The sequence below is a fragment of the Pan paniscus genome, chromosome 15, assembly GCF_029289425.2.
Source record: "Pan paniscus chromosome 15, NHGRI_mPanPan1-v2.0_pri, whole genome shotgun sequence".
Lineage (NCBI taxonomy): Eukaryota > Metazoa > Chordata > Mammalia > Primates > Hominidae > Pan > Pan paniscus.
Genome location: NC_073264.2, coordinates 6,314,928 through 6,322,168, shown reverse-complemented (window position 1 = coordinate 6,322,168; position 7,241 = coordinate 6,314,928).

The window sequence follows — 7,241 nt, the reverse complement described above, 5'->3', positions numbered from 1 at the left end:
GTAAATTATATAATATATATTTGGTGAAGTTTGTGATATTTTACATAGGGTGTGTAATATATATTTACTGTTCTTTTTGATATTTTATTTACAGTATATAAAGTGTATTTGGTGTACTTTTAGTTAACATTATATGTACAATATATGAAATATATTTACTGTAATTTTGATATATTATGTACAGTATATAAGATATATTTGGTGTCCTTTTGATATTTTATATAAATTATATAATATATATTCGGTGTAGATTGTGATATTTTACATAGGGTGTGTAAGATATATTTACTGTACTTTTTGATATTTTATTTACAGTGAATAATATACATTTGGTGTAATTTTTGATATTTTATGTACAGTATATTAAACATAATTACTGCAGTTTTTGATAGTTTATTTACAGTATATATAACACATATTTGGTGTACTTTTTGATATTTTATGTACAGAATGTAATATATATTTACTGTACGTTTGATATTTTATTTACAGTATATAAAATGTATTTGGTGTACTTTTAGTTAATATTATATGTACAATATACGAAATATATTTACTGTACATTTTGATATTTCATGTTCAGTATATAAGGTATATTTGGTGTCCTTTTGATATTTTATGTAAATTATATAATATATATTTTGTGTAGATTGTGATATTTTACATAGGGTGTGTAAGATATATTTACTGTACTTTTGATATTTTATTTACAGTAAATAATATACATTTGGTGTAATTTTTGATATTTTATGTACAGTATATTATATATAATTACTGTGGATTTGATAGTTTATTTACAGTATATATTACACATATTTGGTGTACTTTTTGATATTTTATGTACAGTATGCAATATATATTTACTCTACTATTTGATATTTTATTTACAGTATATAAAATGTATTTGGTGTACTTTTAGTTAATATTATATGTACAATATATGAAATATATTTACGGTACATTTTGATATTTTATGTTCAGCATATAAGGTATATATGGTGTCCTTTGGATATTTTATGTAATTTACATAATATAAATTTGGTGTAGATTGTGATATTTTACATAGGGTGTGTAATATATATTTACTGTACATTTTGATATTTTATTTACACTATATAAAATATATTTGGTTTACTTTTAGTTAACATTATATGTACAATATATGAAATATATTTACTGTAATTTTGATATTTTATGTACAGTAAATCAGATATATTTGGTGTCCTTTTGATATTTTATCTAAATTATATAATATATATTTGGTGTAGATTGTGATATTTTACATAGGGTGTGTAAGATATATTTACTGTACTTTTTGATATTTTATTTACAGTAAATAATATACATTTGGTTTAATTTTTGATATTTTATGTACAGTATATTAAATATAATTACTGCAGTTTTTGATAGTTTATTTACAGTATATAAAACACAAATTTGGTGTACTTTTTGATATTTTATGTACAGAATGTAATATATATTTACTGTACATTTTGATATATTATTTACAGTATATAAAATGTATTTGGTGTACTTTTAGTTAATATTATATGTACAATATATGAAATATATTTACTGTACATTTTGATATTTCATGTTCAGTATATAAGATATATTTGGTGTCCTTTTGATATTTTATGTAAATTATATAATATATATTTGGTGTAGTTTGTGATATTTTACATAGGGTGTGTAATATATATTTACTGTACTTTTTGGTATTTTCTTTACAGTAAATAATATATATTTGGTGTAATTTTTGATATTTTATGTACAGTATATTAAATATAATTAGTGTAGTTTTGATAGTTTATTTACAGTATATATAACACATATTTGGTGTACTTTTTGATATTTTATGTACAGTATGTTATCTATATTTACTGTAATTTTTGATAATTTATTTACAATATATAAAATGTATTTGGTGTACTTTTAGTTAATATTATATATACAATATATGAAATATATTTACTGTACATTTTGATATTTTATGTACAGTATAGAAGATATATTTGGTGTCCTTTTGATATTGTATGTAAATTATATAATATATATTTGGTGAAGTTTGTGATATTTTACATAGGGTGTGTAATATATATTTACTGTACTTTTTGATATTTTATTTACAGTATATAAAATGTATTTGGTGTACTTTTAGTTAACATTATATGTACAATATATGAAATATATTTACTGTAATTTTGATATATTATGTACAGTATATAAGATATATTTGGTGTCCTTTTGATATTTTATGTAAATTATATAATATATATTTGGTGTAGATTGTGATATTTTACATAGGGTGTGTAAGATATATTTACTGTACTTTTTGATATTTTATTTACAGTAAATAATATACATTTGGTGTAATTTTTGATATTTTATGTACAGTATATTAAATATAATTACTGCAGTTTTTGATAGTTTATTTACAGTATATATAACACATATTTGGTGTACTTTTTGATATTTTATGTACAGAATGTAATATATATTTACTGAAATTTTGATATTTTATTTACAGTATATAAAATATATTTGGTGTAGTTTTAGTTAATATTATATGTACAATATATGAAATATATTTACTGTACATTTTGATATTTCATGTTCAGTATATAAGGTATATTTGGTGTCCTTTTGATATTTTATGTAAATTATATAATATATATTTGGTGTAGATTGTGATATTTTACATAGGGAGTGTAAGATATATTTACTGTACTTTTTGATATTTTATTTACAGTAAATAATATACATTTGGTGTAATTTTTGATATTTTATGTACAGTATATTATATATAATTACTGTGGATTTGATAGTTTATTTACAGTATATATTACACATATTTGGTGTACTTTTTGATATTTTATGTACAGTATGTAATATATATTTACTCTACTATTTGATATTTTATTTAGAGTATATAAAATGTATTTGGTGTACTTTTAGTTAATATTATATGTACAATATATGAAATACATTTACGGTACATTTTGATATTTTATGTTCAGCATATGAGGTATATATGGTGTCCTTTTGATATTTTATGTAAATTACATAATATAAATTTGGTGTAGATTGTGATATTTTACATAGGGTGTGTAATATATATTTACTGTACATTTTGATATTTTATTTACACTATATAAAATATATTTGGTTTACTTTTAGTTAACATTATATGTACAATATATGAAATATATTTACTGTAATTTTGATACTTTATGTACAGTATATAAGATATATTTCGTGTCCTTTTGATATTTTATGTAAATTATATAATATATATTTGGTGTAGATTGTGATATTTTACATAGGGTGTGTAAGATATATTAACTGTACTTTTTGATATTTTATTTACAGTAAATAATATACATTTGGTTTAATTTTTGATATTTTATGTACAGTATATTAAATATAATTACTGCAGTTTTTGATAGTTTATTTACAGTATATAAAACACAAATTTGGTGTACTTTTTGATATTTTATGTACAGAATGTAATATATATTTACTGTACATTTTGATATTTTATTTACAGTATATAAAATGTATTTGGTGTACTTTTAGTTAATATTATATGTACAATATATGAAATCTATTTACAGTACATTTTGATATTTCATGTTCAGTATATAAGATATATTTGGTGTCCTTTTGATATTTTATGTAAATTATATAATATATATTTGGTGTAGTTTGTGATATTTTACATAGGGTGTGTAATATATATTTACTGTACTTTTTGGTATTTTCTTTACAGTAAATAATATATATTTGGTGTAATTTTTGATATTTTATGTACAGTATATTAAATATAATTAGTGTAGTTTTGATAGTTTATTTACAGTATATATAACACATATTTGGTGTACTTTTTGATATTTTATGTACAGTATGTTATCTATATTTACTGTAATTTTTGATAATTTATTTACAATATATAAAATGTATTTGGTGTACTTTTAGTTAATATTATATATACAATATATGAAATATATTTACTGTACATTTTGATATTTTATGTACAGTATAGAAGATATATTTGGTGTCCTTTTGATATTGTATGTAAATTATATAATATATATTTGGTGAAGTTTGTGATATTTTACATAGGGTGTGTAATATATATTTACTGTACTTTTTGATATTTTATTTACAGTATATAAAATGTATTTGGTGTACTTTTAGTTAACATTATATGTACAATATATGAAATATATTTACTGTAATTTTGATATATTATGTACAGTATATAAGATATATTTGGTGTCCTTTTGATATTTTATGTAAATTATATAATATATATTTGGTGTAGATTGTGATATTTTACATAGGGTGTGTAAGATATATTTACTGTACTTTTTGATATTTTATTTACAGTAAATAATATACATTTGGTGTAATTTTTGATATTTTATGTACAGTATATTAAATATAATTACTGCAGTTTTTGATAGTTTATTTACAGTATATATAACACATATTTGGTGTACTTTTTGATATTTTATGTACAGAATGTAATATATATTTACTGAAATTTTGATATTTTATTTACAGTATATAAAATATATTTGGTGTAGTTTTAGTTAATATTATATGTACAATATATGAAATATATTTACTGTACATTTTGATATTTCATGTTCAGTATATAAGGTATATTTGGTGTCCTTTTGATATTTTATGTAAATTATATAATATATATTTGGTGTAGATTGTGATATTTTACATAGGGAGTGTAAGATATATTTACTGTACTTTTTGATATTTTATTTACAGTAAATAATATACATTTGGTGTAATTTTTGATATTTTATGTACAGTATATTATATATAATTACTGTGGATTTGATAGTTTATTTACAGTATATATTACACATATTTGGTGTACTTTTTGATATTTTATGTACAGTATGTAATATATATTTACTCTACTATTTGATATTTTATTTAGAGTATATAAAATGTATTTGGTGTACTTTTAGTTAATATTATATGTACAATATATGAAATACATTTACGGTACATTTTGATATTTTATGTTCAGCATATGAGGTATATATGGTGTCCTTTTGATATTTTATGTAAATTACATAATATAAATTTGGTGTAGATTGTGATATTTTACATAGGGTGTGTAATATATATTTACTGTACATTTTGATATTTTATTTACACTATATAAAATATATTTGGTTTACTTTTAGTTAACATTATATGTACAATATATGAAATATATTTACTGTAATTTTGATACTTTATGTACAGTATATAAGATATATTTCGTGTCCTTTTGATATTTTATGTAAATTATATAATATATATTTGGTGTAGATTGTGATATTTTACATAGGGTGTGTAAGATATATTAACTGTACTTTTTGATATTTTATTTACAGTAAATAATATACATTTGGTTTAATTTTTGATATTTTATGTACAGTATATTAAATATAATTACTGCAGTTTTTGATAGTTTATTTACAGTATATAAAACACAAATTTGGTGTACTTTTTGATATTTTATGTACAGAATGTAATATATATTTACTGTACATTTTGATATTTTATTTACAGTATATAAAATGTATTTGGTGTACTTTTAGTTAATATTATATGTACAATATATGAAATCTATTTACAGTACATTTTGATATTTCATGTTCAGTATATAAGATATATTTGGTGTCCTATTGATATTTTATGTAAATTATATAATATATATTTGTTGTAGTCTGTGATATTTTACATAGGGTGTGTAATATATATTTACTGTACTTTTTGGTATTTTCTTTGCAGTAAATAATATATATTTGGTGTAATTTTTGATATTTTATGTACAGTATATTAAATATAATTAGTGTAGTTTTGATAGTTTATTTACAGTATACATAACACATATTTGGTGTACTTTTTGATATTTTATGTACAGTATGTAATATATATTTACTGTAATTTTTGATAATTTATTTACAATATATAAAATGTATTTGGTGTACTTTTAGTTAATATTATATATACAATATATGAAATATATTTACTGTACATTTTGATACTTTATGTACAGTATAGAAGATATATTTGGTGTCCTTTTGATATTTTATGTAAATTATAAAATATATATTTGGTGAAGTTTGTGATATTTTACATAGGGTGTGTAATATATATTTACTGTACTTTTTGATATTTTATTTACAGTATATAAAATGTATTTGGTGTACTTTTAGTTAACATTATATGTACAATATACGAAATATATTTACTGTAATTTTGATATATTATGTACAGTATATAAGATATATTTGGTGTCCTTTTGATATTTTATGTAAATTATATAATATATATTTGGTGTAGATTGTGATATTTTACATAGGGTGTGTAAGATATATTTACTCTACTTTTTGATATTTTATTTACAGTAAATAATATACATTTGGTTTAATTTTTGATATTTTATGTACGGTATATTAAATATAATTACTGCAGTTTTTGATAGTTTATTTACCGTATATAAAACACAAATTTGGTGTACTTTTTGATATTTTATGTACAGAATGTAATATATATTTACTGTACATTTTGATATTTTATTTACAGTATATAAAATGTATTTGGTGTACTTTTAGTTAATATTATATGTACAATATATGAAATATATTTACTGTACATTTTGATATTTCATGTTCAGTATATAAGATATATTTGGTGTCCTTTTGATATTTTATGTAAATTATATAATATATATTTGGTGTAGTTTGTGATATTTTACATAGGGTGTGTAATATATATTTACTGTACTTTTTGGTATTTTCTTTACAGTAAATAATATATATTTGGTGTAATTTTTTATATTTTATGTACAGTATATTAAATATAATTAGTGTAGTTTTGATAGTTTATTTACAGTATATATAACACATATTTGGTGTACTTTTGGATATTTTATGTACAGTATGTAATATATATTTACTGTAATTTTTGATAATTTATTTACAATATATAAAATGTATTTGGTGTACTTTTAGTTAATATTATATATACAATATATGAAATATATTTACTGTACATTTTGATATTTTATGTACAGTATAGAAGATATATTTGGTGTCATTTTGATATTTTATGTAAATTATATAATATATATTTGGTGAAGTTTGTGATATTTTACATAGGGTGTGTAATATATATTTACTGTACTTTTTGATATTTTATTTACAGTATATAAAATG